Raw genomic sequence first — 16,807 nt, forward strand, 5'->3', positions numbered from 1 at the left:
ATTTCCAGTTAAGAAGAAGGTGACGCCTCGCGATCACAGAGGTAAAAGCTATCGCTTCCAACTCTCTTACGGAGTATTGACTGTAATGCTCCGGGAGACCAAAGATACCTATGAGCTGAAGCATCAATAGTTCTTGAAAGTACAACAGACATGGTGTGAAAGTAAACTTGTCAGAAATTTATAAGAGCTGAGCAGGTAAAAAACATATGTCCAAGATTGCAGGGTGAACTTCCACATCGATCGCAAACATCCTCCATATTTCGGGAGACCTTTGCCAGCCTGGTTTTTGAATAGTGGTATCTGAATACCACTTTGAACTGTATCAAACTCAGACGGGCGCATATAGAAGTTTTGTGAATGGCTGTCAGGGCTGCTTCCCACCAATACTCATCAAAAACCAGCCCCAGTTCACGCTCCCAGGCTCTCTTAGTGTTCGTAGTAAGAAAGACGTCATATGACTGAGTCGAGTTATATATCTTTGAATTCAAAGACCTTTGCAAGGGCTTAAGTTGTATAAGTTCACCCCACGACTGCTCAGGTGGCAAGTGAGGGAAGTTGGGAAATAAGGATTTTGCACATGCCCTTATCTGGAAGTATCTAAACAGATGGGAGGGTGGGAGAACAAAAAGACCCTTCCCTATAAAAATCCTTGAAACATTTTAGTCCCTTATTCTGCCAGAAGGAGAAGGTCGGGTCAGTAATAGCAGGTGTAAACACTGGGTTGAACAGCTGAAAAGTTACCGGGTTTATCAACTGCGGTAGCAATTTGGCTCCAACTCCTCCCCTTGTCCCTATATTCTTTGCACGAAATGTTGAATAAATATGAATGTTGTTTCCACATATCTCCAATGTCTGCTGGATTTTGGGTTGCGCCATGTCAGCTGTTTGGAATTCCCCTTGTTCTATCAGATAGCCATACGCTATCAGGATAGCATACATGCAGTTAGTACGCATGCTCCCGCATGCGCATTAAGAAGTCTGACCGTCAGTGGAGTTGTCAGTTCAGCATAGGCAACAAGTTATGACGAAAATAAGTCATTGATTTTTTTATAATATGATATATGATAACTAGATAGATATACATGCGTTCTGATGTCCTGCATCATTTGTGACCAAGGCCTGATTGTTGTCAATTAGGCTAAATTAGCAACAAATCTAGGAACACTCAACTATTGAACTGAAAATGTATGAAAGTTCTGTTCCAAAAATCACTTTCTAAAGTGCATCCATACGAGTACGCTTGTATTAATAAATTTGACCCTTGTGAAGGTAATACGTTATGTCATTGACATAATCTTAAATTTAATGCTTTAGCATTAGCTTCTGCTAAATACCATGTTTTTGTGGCACTTTAGCATTAGCTGAACTAACATTTATAATTAGGGCTTCAGGGTTAGTACAACTAGCTTTTTAGTTAGCAGTGCCCACCACTAGTCACATTAAAGGGGCAGTGTATCAAACGTTACCATCTAGTGGCTCAAATGGTAACCTGCAACCAATTTAATAATTACAATAACTATTAAAAAGTCCACTTTCAGGTACGTGTTGCTGTAACCTTTTGAGCTACTGCAATACATTTTCAGTGCAAAATGAAAACATGTAAAAGACAACATTAGACACAAAGCAGAAAAAAATTAAATATAGAAAAAAGACACAATGTCTGGCTGCACTACTCAAAAGTATTTTTGAATCCAGTGTGATTTATGCCTTAAAACATCATCTTACTTTTACCACTAAATAAATAATACATTTAATATTGACTTATTGCCTTTATTTACATCTGAATTTCTGTTAACCACACTGAAGGACATGTCCTGCAAATAAGAGTAGAACCATCTTAAAAAAGGCTGACCTTGAAGTGACTGCAAGTTTCTTTGCAAGTTCATCTTAATACTTCATCCCAACATGTTAAGTTAGAGCAGTGGTTCCCAAACTTTTTCTTCTGCGCCCCCCCAGTGGTTTCCAAACATTTTCAGCGCCCCCCCTATGGATTACAAATGGCTGTCTGGTTGAAACGACGCGTGTGACGGGATGGAGTGGGGGGGGCGGCATCGACTTTTTTGGGGGCAAAATGAATGTACGTGGCTGAAAATAGACACCAACATCGGTAGCCTACAAGGTACTTGTTAAGCTTAAGGTTCTGTATTGATATTATCTAGTCATCTTTTAGCTAACATTACCTTCATCCAACAGCTTTACTCAACTCAGTCGGTTAGTTTGGAGGGAAAAACTGTGAAAAGTTCTTTGCGTTTTGCTGGTTTGCAGCCGTGATTCTAACACAAACCTACGTAGCTCCGCACAGCAGCAGCAGGTCTCCTTCACAGGTGGAAACCCAGCGCGAGCGTCGTAGCGCTCATGTTGCGTTTAAAGGCGGCTCGGAAAAACAGGTTACAACATGTTAACAACGGATTAAATAGTTTTAACTGCTGATAAAAGTGACAGAGGACACAAATATGGGAAGTGTGGAAGCCTCTACTGTATCAAATTGACATAGGAATAACAGAGTTGGCCATTCTAAGGTAAAAACCCAGCGCATACAGTGTTCATGTTTTGTTTTTATTTTTTCATCCAGACGCTTCCCGCGCCCCCCCTGCAATGACACGGTGCCCCCCCTAGGGGGCGCCCCCCACAGTTTGGGAACCTCTGAGTTAGAGGGATTGCCAATCCTAGCATAAGTACAAGTAAGGAATGTCAGAAATATTGGCAATAATGTCAGTTACAATCCGAGTGACTTTATATGCTCGTCATCTCTCAGGCGTTGAATGAAGGTCAAACTCTGAGGTGATTTATTTTTTTTTTTCTTTCCTCCAATCTCCTAATGGTAATGTGAATCTTGTTGATGTGAGAAGTAGGTTGAAGCTGTCACAAATACTTGAGGATGTTGGGGAACTGGAGTGTAACTTGCCTGAGTAAACAGTCACTTCCACATCCACTGTGTATGCAGACATTTCCATGGAGAGGGTGGATCTCATTGGCCCATGATCTGCCTCGGTTTCCCCAGCATCGGTGTGTGGCACTGATTTGTTTGGAGGCAACACAGGATTTTTATTTTGTTTTTGGCACATTTATGACAGCTTTTCCCCAACTCTGTGTTGTCTTTGGCAACACACAGCAGTACACCCGAGTCGTGAGTCTGCAGAAGAGAAATACTGGCCTTAACACTGACGCAACAGAATGCATGAACCTGCTAGACCGAATAGAAGTTAACAGTGTCAATTTGATTAAATTTGAAGCCTTGGCAGTATTGCCATAGAATTTGGTGAAATAATTTTCACATAATTTCTGTTTTTGGTTTGTTTTTTTACACTTAAGAGTTTTATGTTACTTTTTTAAAATAAAAACATTTAATTAAGAGGAGAAAAGCTATCTAAACCATCCTGACCCTATATGATGGTCAGCCATTACTCCTTATGTTTAAGGAGTAATGGCACCTTAAGCATAATGAATAGTTGTGCCACCTCTGGAGACAACCATTGACATCAAGCATTTACCATACATGATCAAGAGTCTGTTACATCAATATTAAAGATGTCGGCATACTCTTCTGTGAAGAATTGTTTGCGTTAGTATATTTGAAGGGTTTTAAAGTGTCTGTTGACTTTACCTCCATGTTCTGACTAGGCCACTTCAGAGCCTTTATGTTGAGCAGAATTCATATTTACATCAATTACTTCAAATCGTCATGCTTCTTCAGCTGCCCCAGACTATCGTACCAAAGTTTGTCAGTTTGTTTCATAAAATGCTGTAAGTTTAAGCCTGATGAAAAGCTTTATAACATTTTTTCTCATGAAGTCTTTTGGATCAGCAGTGTTTCCAGTCTCATGGAAACACTGCTAAAATTCCCCATGGAGGCAATTTTAGTCCAGGTTACCTTTCTCATTGCTGATCCTTGAACGTTGATCTTAACTGGGTTAAATCAAGTTGGAGTTATGAAAATAAATTAGCTTATTTATTTTGCTGTGTTGTTGAAAGGTCACTGACCATTCAACAACTCAAAGAAATGTGCTGGGACAGCTCAATCCTCATCAAGCACAGAGAGCATTTTCATCTCAGTTTTTTCAAAATTGAAAATGCTCTCAATTTAGAAAAAAACTCACATATTTCACTAAAGCTTTGAATGAGGTGGTTTTTACTGTATCAAAATAGAAACATTTGCATGCTACTATTACAAACATGTACATGCTTTTGATGCACTCAGAGTAATTTTGTTGACTCACTGGAGTCCCAAAGCCTTAGAAGTGACTTTCTAACCTGAGCTCTTGTTGCATTTCTGTAGACTGATTCCAAAGTGAAGTCAAATGTTGTAACTTGTATTGTCCAAGTATCTATAGTGTGGATGGTGATGCTTAGTGTAGAAAGGATTTCTGGTTGTGGTCAGCCAGCTGAAATAGGTTTGTTCCCTTATCTAATATGATAGACAGAGAAGATGGTTTCAACTTCCTCCTCCTCTCTTTTCTCTTTGGTCCTGATCTGCATCCGTGAACCCTCCTTTCAATTCCTCTGGTATTTGGGGTTTTAGTTCAGGTATTATTTGAGCTTTGTGCATGCTAATTAGCTCCCGGCTGTGTAGGTGAAAAAACTTGTTGCCATGGTTCTGCATCATAACAGCTGTCTGAAATAAAGAGCAAGATCAGAAATCTTTGCAACTACACAGTTTCCAAAACCAGAGAAAATATTTGTCCAAAAAACAAATCCTCAAACAAAAGTCCACAAAAAAAAGTTATGTAACAGGGCTACTCAAATATGAGAGGCATAACTCATGATCAACAATTACTTTTTCACAAAGGACTTGATTGGTTTGGATAGTGTCCTTCCTTTTAATGAATGAAATCATTGTTATAAAAACTATTTTTGTGTACTTGGATGCAGTTGTCTGTAATTACTGTTCAAAGAAATGAAGAAACATAAGTGGGAGAAAAAAATAGAGGAAACCTGTAAGAGGAAACGGAGGATGATTTCGCATGCAGTGGATGGTGTTGTATTAAGGGAATAAAACCCTTTTTTACAGTGTTGTTGTATGGCCGTGACACTGTGCTATGATCTGAATCATGACTGTAATCATATTCATAATCCGTGGCACGGTTACACTAGGCTGCCCTCAGGTATTAGACTTGTGTTGTTGTCGTGACCAGAAAAATTGTCTTCAGCTCATTAAAGTGTCTTTTCAAAGCTGTCTGTGGCTGAAAATAACATCCTTTTATATTTCAAATAAAAGAAAATGCACAGCAACAATTTGAGCAACCTTGCTTATTAGAATTAGAAATAAAATTGAAAACTTGCTTACAATCTTTAATGTGGGAGTTTTATTTTCAGACACCAGCCTAAGTGTCTTCCTCCAGCCAAGCTCTGCAGGAATTGAAGTGGTGAAATGCCGCGAGGTACTTACAAAGAGAGTTGCATATGTATGCAAAACCTTTTAAGTGTGAAAGCCAAACACAGTCACGTTTCAATTTTTTAGATGCATATTGCCTTTCCAGGGGGCAGTACACTCAATTTTCATATTTCAGCATTAATATCCAACAAAGCGATCTCTACTGTAACTGGATAATAACACTCAGCACTGTCACTGAGACCTATATACAAAACATTGTTTGCTCAGCTCTTGCATGCATTGGGTGCTCTGATGCTGGGATTGGGGACTAGAGCATAAAACATACATTTAAAAAAGTTCTAAAGGGATGGGCTTTTTTTTACTTTCCTTGGTTTATTTTAACCTTTCTGAATTTTTATTTATTTATTTTTTCCTGGAAATCTGTCTGGCAATGAGTCCAACAAGGAAAGGGAAACATATATGTTTTCAGATTTGAGTGCATATTTAGCTAGTAAAATATAGGTGTTAGCTCTTTTATAAGCAAAGAAATAAGAATAGTGAGAACAGTGAGTGAGGTCTTGTGATGTCTTTTGACTTTCTTCACTGTAAGATTACAACTTTCTTCCAGTCTTGGCCAGGATTATCTCGCAAGAAAAAAAAAAAAAACCTCAATGGAAGTTTCCTAGTAAAATAAAAGTTAATAATAGTAACATTAATTTCACCTATTGGGGTACCATTGGTCATCCATCCATTGATGTATTTTCTATTCCCACTTTAATTCTTATCAGTATTGGGTCTCTGTAGGTGGTCAGTGATCAGGAAGCAGGGTCCACATGGAATGCACCTTTAAACATTAACTCATAAGATCCTTCTCCACGGGCGTGGCGGTAACCCAGTGTTTTTCAACCACTGTGCTGCGGCACACTAGTGTGCCGTGAGTGATCCGTTAGGTGTGCCGTGGAAATTATTCAATTTCACCTATGGTACCGTATTTTCCGGACTATAAGCTGCTACTTTTTTCCTAAACTTTGAACCATGCGGATTGTAGCCCTGTGCGGCTTTTCTGTGTATTTTTCTTCAACCACCAGGGGGCTCTCTAGCAGGAAGTGAATCATTAGAAGTCAAAATTGTAAATCAAACAACGCATTAATTTTTATTTAGAACAACCACGTGCTAGCAGCAGGCACGACGAAGAAATGTTTTCAAACTCATATGATGCAGCTTTTATGTTGAGGTCTGTCGAGCTGCCACTACAGGAGGGAAATAAAGCCGCTGCACTTAAGCTAGGTGTGAACAAAACCATGGTTAGTAGTGGATAGCAGCGTAATCATGTAATTTTCTTACCACTAGATGGCAGTAGGTACAGAGCATTTTACATTAAAACAACAGAATTAGTGAGCCATGAATGTTACAGGTAGAGGTGAGAGCATCTATCTAGCAAGACTGTGACGACAGTGATGGAAAAGACAGTGAAGCTCAGCAGTAATTGGAAAGAACATGGGTCCATTTCCCACAACTTATCTGTGTGAAGTGAGCTTCTCAAGCCTGGTTACTATAAAAACTGAAACCAGAGAGAGACTGAGAGCTGCTGAGGAAGAGCTTTGTCTTTCTTCAATTTCTGCCAGGAAATCAGCTGTTTTCATCCAATTATGCACAGGTTTCACACTAGCTGGGTAAAATATACAGATATTGACATTTTGTACATGCAACTCTTCATATTGTAACAGTGAAATCTTTCCCAAATATTATTGCTTCTTTCAGAATAAGAATTATTTTCTGTATTCCAGCTATAAGAATGCTTGTGGATTAGTTTGTAAAACACTTTGAAGTTTTCCACAACTTCTTTAAATTTAAGACCACATTGTCGTGGCCCTGTTCAGGTGTTCAGGTGTATTTTTGAAGTGGACATGTTAGGTGCAATTCAAAATAAGAAATGTAAATGTGATAAAAATTATTTTCTGTGTTTATTTGATTCCTATTCAAGACACTTTGATAAGAATGACTATATATATATAAAATACAGGCGGCTACAGAGTATCTTTGTTTGCATGTTTGGTTGGTGGTATGCCTTGTGATTTTTTTCAGTTAAAACAGTGTACCTTGGCTCAAAAAAGGTTGAAAAACACTGCGGTAACCAGTTCTTCACCAATCAGCCCTGCCCAAATTTGACATTTATAAATATGATTATGTAATTTCCTGCTTAGTACCAAATATCTTTCCAGGAGCTGGATTTAGACTTTAAGCATGTCGATGTCAACTGAAACAGCTTGAGTGAAATAAATGGGTTTAATCTTGATTTTTAAGCAGTTCTGCTCGTCCTTTGGGTCAAATAATTTGATGTGCAGTTGTGCAGACCTGAGATCTGCCAAACTCCTGATTAAAATGTGTCATTTATGAAGCAATGGCAGCCAAATTCTAACTCTATCTTTTGAAAGCATTAAGACCATGGTCCTTCAGTGTAAATGAAGGACCATGGGCTCTAATTAATTCGGGCAGATATATATGAACATCTTAATAATGTGGAACGTCAACCAGCCTTGAAATGACTAACAAGAATGAAGATCAGATTCTGTTGAACAGCATTAACATTAATTCCACTTAGCCCTTAAATTCAGACATCCCTTCAACTCCTAGCATGTTGGCAGATATGACGTGCTTCATCTGAAGACTAATAACATGCCTTCTGAGTGCTGTTGCACTCAGAAGGCATATAGGTGAGTGCTGCCTCCATCAACAGCCCTTACGGCTGCACTCGCACCAGCAAGCTGTTTCCAAACACGTGAAAATCAGCGAGAAGTGGCAATAGTGCTGCAGTTAATTAACAGGAACCTCAATGCTTTGGCACTGTAACAAACACACAGCCCAGGGGCGGTGGAGGTGGAGCGAAGCAGGGGGGGAGATGGATGGATATTTTTGTCTGTCAGTAAATTTAATGAGACGCAGCCGTGTGAACAATCGGTGTGAGTGGAAGTGCCACCGGCTGGATCTGTGTAACTTCCCTAAAAGACTGTCGGTGTCAGAATGCATTATATTTCCACATAAATAACGGGACGTGTTCTGTAGTGTAAGCGGTTGTTTCTATTTATGGTGCTAGAATTCATATCGTCCTCTCATTCACCCATAAATACTCCATTTCTGAAACATTTCACATGTTTTCTCCAGTTCTCCTGTGCTTGGTCTAAATTACAGGGATTAATGGGCGTAAGACTTTACTGCCAGACAGATCCTAGCTGGTACCCCTTAAAGGGCATTTATTATCTTTTAGAGACAGAAAATAAAATAAAATCTTAAATATGAATCAAAAATGATTAGGAACAACTTTCTTAAACAAAATTAACCTTTTGAGTCACATTTACCAAATCAGAAAGTTACACTGAAAATGATCCATCTACAATGATATAGTATTCATGCCTGACTATATGGATACATATTGAGAAATAAATTATTGAAAATATTTTGAGTAGGTGGGACTACCTATTGCAGAAACTGGTAAATACTTTGAGGGAATGTGCTATAAAGATTATCTGTGAAGAGGAAACATGAAAAAGGTCCAAAGAAGTAAATACAGGTAATGGAGACAGATTGTCTCTGTTGGAAACAGTTTTTAATGAAATGGTTGTAATTTTGAATTTCAGTGAAGGAAAACCCCAAATCTGAAGAAAGTTAATGCCTTGGCTACTATGGATGGCTAAAGCAGGGAGTCAACAGACAGACCAATGAATTGACCTCATGTTGGTTTTGGAGCATGTTTAAAAGTCTCTTTACTGGAGCAGTTTCATGTTTTCCCTGAGCTAAATGAAGGAAGGTATTTTCCAGTGCTGAGTTAGTTGCTGTTAGACTAACAGGCGGATTCATTCAATATGGGTGGCTTAACAGTGTGTCCCTGTAAAAATGATTTGTTAGCAAAATTACCCCAGGCCACTTAAACCTTCATGATTTAAGCTAATTAAATGGAGAAAAGTGAGGCTGGCATAAACACGACATGGCTATCTTATTTTAGCTGAGCTATTCCTGAACATTTTACTGTACAAGATTGACACTTGCCTGTGCACAACTGAGCAGAAATAGAGCAAAAAATTATAACACTATTTGAAACCAAAGAACTGCTACAGGGATGTTTTGAAGCAACAGATTGAATTTCTCTTTGCCAGTCACATCACTGTGTGGCTGACCAAATTTCTGTGTGGATAAAATCATTTCCACCAGAATAATGACATGCTTCCCTAGTAATAAATCACTAAGTGAGCTAAAGGAACTGTTAAGCAAAGGAGCGATGCGGCTTTAGGAGGTCTTTCCTGCCCTCAGCCATCACCACCTACCATAACTGAAGAATTCTGAATGAATGAGTTGCAACAACATAGAATTTATTTTAGGGATCAATTTTGAAGTTTTTCAAAATTCAAATCATTTTGAACTGAATTTGCATGCTGCCTCTAATTTTTGTTTTGTTTTCTTATGAGCATTTAATCACCATTTTTGTGAATTACTTCTTTGATCTATCTAAATAGGCATGAGGTGTTTTTTAGGCGGGATGTGAAGGACTCAAGGATTTCAGCTACATGGAAACATTCAAACAGCGCCAGAGTTTGCTTCAACTGAACCGAGATCTAGGTTTTTAGGCAGATCAGTTTATTTATTTATTTATTTTTTGTCTTTATCAAACAAACTTGGCTTACTAGGCAATGAAAGACTGAAGGTTTTCTAAAATAAACAGGTCTGGTCTGAATGCAGCCAAAAACAACCAGCATTTCCTTGCAATTGCTTAAATCCTGATGTAGCTGTGGCAGAATTTAATTAAAATACCAAAAGTTGAAAACAGATTATTTAATAATCATAGCACAGGACCTAGATGCAGTTTGTCCTTTTGTCAACACTCTATTGGTGTCTACCCAAATTTCCCAAAATACAGTTAAATAACCTCAGTTTTTCTGTCGCCGCTGGTGTAAATAAAAAGTCTGGTTAAAACTCTTGTCCTCTAAAAGGGCCACATAAAACCAGCTTACAAAGGGAAATAATTTGATACTCGATAATGCATATTTGCTGTGCAGTAATTGGGGTGCTGTGTACATCTGCTCTGCGGCTCTAAATCGCCTGACAATTAGGTTTCCAACAAGCTCCTCTGTTTGGCTGCCGTCCTCCTGCCTTTAAACGGGAAGAGAGCGTCGGATGTGATTTGCAGCATTGAAGCTGCCCCAAGTCCACCTGCTGATAATGTATTCCTCCCACTGGTTTTGTATTCATCCCGCTCCAGCCAGGTTTCGTTAATGTTCTGTGCTGTCTCTGCGCTGCACTTGTGGCTCCAGCTGCAGTGAATACTCGTCATATTGCACATGAGTGCATTGTTTTTTGTTTTTTTTCCTAGATAACAAATACAGAAATACTAGAAGGGTTTGTTTACCTTAACCTGAAAGTAATTAACATCGCCTGTGTTGCATAAAAAGCCCCACTTAGCTGGTATTTAGAATCAGGAGAAGCTGTTATTTACAGCCTAATTGTGTTTAAAATATCTCCTCGTGCTTATAATAAGAAATCTGATGGGTTCTAACATCTAAAGTCCCCGCTTAATGCTGCACGCAAATGCATCCAGACACTCCTACAAATGAATTCACTCCAGTGCCCATTTGATGCCGTGTTCATAAATTATGGATGCTCTTGTTCTGCTGCCCTGCCTCTGACTTCTTCATCCAGGGACGTTATCAATGAGCGCTCCTGTGTAATTCCAACCAACAGCCGCCTCCTTTGTTCCCATCTGTCCCGCGTAGAGGCGGACTCTGATGTGAGGACAGACGGGAGCAGACAACTCCAGCTGCTCCACCTGGAGCGCCGTAATAGTTCGGTTTCCTCCGGGTGGAGGTGGTGCCAGACAGCTGGAGGCTGCATTCCTTCAAACTGCCAAGGCTGACGGCAGTTTGACATCACTACACAGCGCCTAGCAAGAATATTCATAGATTTTTATGTTTTTATTTTGATTTTATGTGATACACAAACACTAGGTAGTGTTTAAATGTGAAAAGAATACATTCTTTTTTTAAAAATGAATATCTCTCACTCTGAGCGAGGTCATGCTTTTTTTTTTCTTTTTTTTTACATTATATTTAGAATTCCTTATGGGACTTTTTGAACTCTTGAAAGGTTTGTTGAAGTTTATTTTTACATGTTTGACCAAGGTGGTCAACATATAGTTTTTTTGTTTTCTTTATTTATTTTACATTAGCTGTTTTACTGACCAAATTAAATTTTTTTGTTGTTTTCTTTTCTTGTACATGTTTGACCAATCTTGTGAAGCTATTATTAGATTTAAGTGTACTGTACTGGAGCAGAGTTATCAAATGCATTTTTAATTCAATACGTTTATTTATGTGTTTAAACAAAAAGAAAGTTTTTAGTCAGTTGAGCGCTGTTTCAGAAATGAAAACAGTGCATCGTGCGTCCCTAAAATATATAAATGCTTTCTTGTGGCATCGTCGTGAGCGGTATTAGATATGCGATAAGACATGTTTTCACCTTTAGGAAATACTCACATTAATTGTAGGTAATTATGCCGATGTGGAGGTCCTTAACGCTCTCATCGACTATAATGGTTGCATAATTACTGCAGAGTCTGTTCAGTGACCAAAGATGCAATTTGAGTAAAATCTTTTTTTCTTTTTTTTTTCTTTTTTTTTAAGAAAAACTTATTTTCTACAGGAAACAGTTTTCAAGTAAAACTTGAAATATGTTGATATTACTGTTAAAAATGCACTTAAAATAAAGCCAGTCAGTTTTTAGGTTGAAGTGGCATTTACTGGATGTAACTAATAGTCACGTGTAATCTTAGTCACTCTAGAAATTAAGTTTGAGCAGAACAACCATCCTAAACATGCACCCAGAGCTACAATGAGTTTACATGAAAGTACACTCATTTGTTAGGATGGCCAAGTCAAAGTACTCACCTGAATCTAATTCAGAATATTTAGTAAAACCTGAAAATATTTGCAGTTATTGTCCCTTACATTTTGGCTGAGCTTGAACTATTTTCCAATGAATGATTAAAATGTTTCATTTTCTATTTGAAGTGTTGTAGCAAACTTTTTTATTTTACATCATATTAATTCTCCAATCTGTTTTGACCACAGACACTAAATCCAAATAAAGTACTCTAAAGATTTTGGTTGCAACATGACAAAATGTATAGCAAATTAATCCCTATAAAAAAAATGTCAGTGCTAACTTATTTACTGATTCTCCACACTTTCTCAAGTTAGTGAATTCTTTCACATACTTGCATATCCTCAAAATAAAAATGAATGCACCTCGAACGTTTCTGCTTTGTGGAAAACAGACTTAACAGAATTGAAGAATGGAGATGCATTTAAAAATACACTCCCTTTTATCCCACCTCCCTTTTTGAAGGTGCCCGAATCACCAGATGGAGCTGCTTCCAAAGTTATGATGTACAACAAAAACAAACATATCACCAGTTTAAACATTCCTCATTAAAAGCTGCTCTTAAATCTTGCACGGTGTTTAGAGTCTCCAAATGGCAGTACAGGATTTATTCTCCCAGACTGGTGATGCCAACAGATTGATTTACAGTGAAAATAAAGCTGGCGTAGTCATCCGTGGAGCAGACAAACTCTCTCCCTGCTCCATTATTTAGAATAAACTACAGCAAGCTTCACAAAGTATATTGGAGCAGATGCTTTAAGTGATGCTGTTCAAATTTTGAAGTGCTTGATGGGAGATACTTGAGTGGAAACTGTTTCAAACTTGCTCCAGCACCAATCAAAAGAAAAGGAACATAAACCACCACCAAATACCTGGATTGTACACTCGAACCTCTTCTGTTTTGTTCTGATTAATTCATAGTTTGCCTCCAATGTTACCTTGTTCTTCTTCTACTCTAAAACTACAATTACACCCCCGTTTCCAATCAGTGGGACTTGCATTTTCCTGGAATATAAATATCTCCATTAAGGCCAATGAATGCCTTGAATTTATTTTAAACTCTTCAGTGATATTTATCCTGCCAGGAAACAATAAAAAGCAATGCAGTAATTTTTTGTTGTGGAATTATTCCCTGCGACTGCATGAGTATAGAAAAGGTACAATGCATGGATTTCATTAAACAGAATGAGAAGTGGAATCATTTTGAGTGGATTACAAAACTCTGACTTGTATGATTCAGTTTTCTGGAGTTTCTTAGGATGAATTTTACAGAAAGGTTTAAACGACAGGATGCAAGATTCCCTTCTGCTGGTGGAAAGTCTGGAAAAGCTTGGGAGAAAATATGAAAAATTGTATTTCAGGACTTTATTGCATGTTTATGTGTAATATCAGATAATTTGTAAGTTTATGTTGGTTTTCAACCATTTTCATGCACACTCACCCATCAGTCCTTGTTTAATGGTCCTTCAGTTTGTCCATCTGTCTTGTTTATTCATCAATTCATGAACTCCTCTTTCCGTCCGTTCATCCACTTCATTTTATAAAACACATTTTCTCAAGGCATCATGCAAAAATATAATTTCAATCCAATCATTCCAATGCATTTTACTTATTAAAATATGGATCAGTTTTAGTTTTTTTTTAAAATTAGTTTAAAGAATTTCTATCAAAGGTGTCTCAGCAGATTGCATTGTCATCAACTTGCAGCTTTCACTCCTGGATGTAGAGACTTTAGACAATCGCTTTTGTTGTCGCTGGTTTTACAGCAATCCTTCATACCAATAATGCATGGAGCAACAGTGGAGAGGAAAAACTCTCCACTGAGAATTTTTCCTCAGTGGAGGAAAAACTGAGAGGAGGAAAAAGAAGAAGCTGGAGGTTTCTTCTGCAGGAAGAAACCTCCAGCAGAACCACATCCTGTACCAGCGGGTATCTGCCACAACTGGGGGTTTGAAAAGACAGAGCAGACGAACAAAAAGAAACAGAAGACTTGATGTAGGAGTAGTTTTTAATATAATTTTTAATTGCATTAGTCTGTCCTCTTGTCAATCCATCAATACCACCATCCATCTTTACTTTCCACCTTAAAGCTCGTTAATTGACAAATGCTTGTCTTTTTTTTTTATTTCTGCAGTGTCAAAACCGTGTCAAAATCTAGACATTTTAATCTGGAAAAGAATGTCTCTTTTTTTATGTGTATTACAGGAACTCAGGAGAAAACCATTCTATCACCTACCTCGATAGTAATTGCATTCTGAAAACAAATTCAGTTTCTTTTTCCAAGCTCATTGAACCTTTTTAATCCCATGTTGCAAGATAATTACCCAACTCGGGTAGGTAGCGCAAATTAACTAGATAACTAATATTCATAGGAATTGAAGATATGTAGAAAATTGTGCATACATACAGATATGTTTTTAGTGGGACAAATTCAGGTCAGTGTTTTCTCATCTTCTTCTTGGAGTTAGTTTTCATTATTCTGCTCAGTGGCGACAGCAGAGATTAATCTTTCTTTGACCAAGTGGATAAAGCAAGTAGTTCACTGCACTTCTTTTCCTTTGGCCTTTTTTTGCTTCTGCATAACAGAAGAGGGATTATTTTTGCAACAACACACTGACCTTGTGCTGTGAGCTGAGCTTAGTTCACGGCCCGCCATCCGCACCATTGTCCCCTTCAGCAGACACTTTGAATGGCATTAGCTTTATCAAGAAGGTCTGGTAGATCCTACCACAGAATTTGATCCACTATTTTGACTTTACACAGCCACAGCATCTTTGTAACAAGGCACACTTTTCAGAAGATTGTCTAAAGAGGCTTGGGATACTACCCAGGGTGGAAAAACTTAGGGGTTGCCACAAAGAGAAAGGATGATTTAGTTATTTTCAATCGCCTCCTTTTTGACTACGGTGGCTTATTTACATGTTAAGTTAGTGAAAATGTGTTCTGTACCGTTAGAAAATGTATTGCTGATCAGGTTACACTGATGTTGGGCTTTGACGTGTAGCCAATGATTTGGTGCAAGATTGGAATGGAATAGAATATACTTTGATTATTAAAGAGTAATATGGAGATTTTTGAGCAGTATGGACTGCATATTTAGACTTGTCAGACCTCGACATGATTATTCTTCACTGATTTGACTATTTAAAATAAAGTTGGAGATTTGTTAAGGTTTTATTCTAAAAAAAAAAAAAACACACAAAACCAAACATTTCTTGACACTGTACTACTTAGATTGAGATGTGTTTTAAAAAAGAGAGAGAGAAAAAAAACATTGCTATGTTGAAGTATATGGATCTGCATATTTTTTCGTTTGTTTTTATAAAAAGTTGCAGAGTTATCTTAAGTACTTGACTTTGTTCATTAGTTGATGTGTATTTGGTTGTTTGTGGGGTTGCATCAAAAAACCTGATGGTGTTAAAGTACCTTACAAAAAAAGATAATTAAGCGTTCTCCATTCACACTTAGGGAGCAGGAGCTGTTTGGCAAATGAGAATTGGGGGGAAAAAAACAAAAAAAAACGTGCAGCATTGTTAGAGATATACCCTAAATAACTTGTAGAAGAAATTACAACAAAAGATGGCTCTGCAAAATATTGACTGAAGGAGCTGAATGCTTTTTCAGATTTATTTATATAAATCTGAAAAAGCAAGTAAATCATGAATTATTTACTTCTACTTACCAAAATCACATGACTTCTTCATGGTCTATCATATCCTGTCCACTGTCTTGGTTGTAGAGTTCAGGACTGCTGGAGTCTATCCCAGCAGTCAAAGAGGTGAAAGGTGGAGTAAACCATCTCCATCAGTTCCAGTGAGGCTGTAATGTTCAGTTTTCTCATGTAATCATGACGTGAAGGGATCTATTTTCTGTGTTTGTGATCGAGGGCTTTTCCTGAGAAAGGTATTAGAGGAGCAGTCATGTTGTCCAAATCAAGGCTTTATCCTCTGTACATTGACGGTATTGAGTCTGTGTCCGGGTCACACGGTCTGTTTTCTGACTTGATGACAGTCATTGGTCCTCAGATGTGTGTTGATAACCTTAACTATGTTTGGATGTTATCACTGCTTGACCTGAGGTTTTAAAATAGATTAACATTTTTTAGGGAAGAAAAAAAAGTAATAGAAAGGGCTTTGCAGTGCCATCATATGTTGCAACCTATTATTAAACTTCTTGACTGCCGTCAACCTTAAATGTTTTTAAATGTTGTGAACTTTTTAAAAGTAAGATCCATGTTGATGTCTACAAAAGTTTTTTGAGGTAAAGTTTGCAAAGGGACATTTTTACCTAATATTGGCGAGTTGTCTGTATATACTGAAGCCTGTTTCTATAGGTTTTATAGTCTATGCTAATCAGCTAGACTAGACAACCAACCCAAAATGCTGCACATCTTATGAGATGCAGTAATACTGGTACAGTCCAGTCCTGCTGGCCAAAGGGAATTTTCCAAAAGCTGCTTTTGTGGTGCATTCAAGTACAACTCATACTCTGGATTGTCTAAATATCAACTTTAAAAATAACTTAAATACTTAGTTTTTTCTTCAAATGTCATAGAAATGTTATGAAAAA

General features: G+C 37.8%; 1 long non-coding RNA gene across 1 annotated transcript in view; it reads left to right on the plus strand.

Annotated features, from left to right (window-relative positions):
- LOC107837572 (uncharacterized) overlaps positions 1-16,591 on the plus strand; it is a 24,527-nt gene extending 7,936 nt beyond the window's left edge. The window contains exons 2-3 of the long non-coding RNA XR_001663594.1: positions 11,718-11,728; positions 16,581-16,591. This is a non-coding gene — a long non-coding RNA (uncharacterized LOC107837572). The remainder of the gene's footprint in view (positions 1-11,717; positions 11,729-16,580) is intronic.
- The last annotated feature ends 216 nt before the right edge of the window (positions 16,592-16,807 follow it).

The sequence above is a fragment of the Poecilia formosa genome, unplaced genomic scaffold (genome assembly GCF_000485575.1).
Source record: "Poecilia formosa unplaced genomic scaffold, Poecilia_formosa-5.1.2 Scaffold152, whole genome shotgun sequence".
Taxonomy (NCBI): Eukaryota; Metazoa; Chordata; class Actinopteri; order Cyprinodontiformes; family Poeciliidae; genus Poecilia; species Poecilia formosa.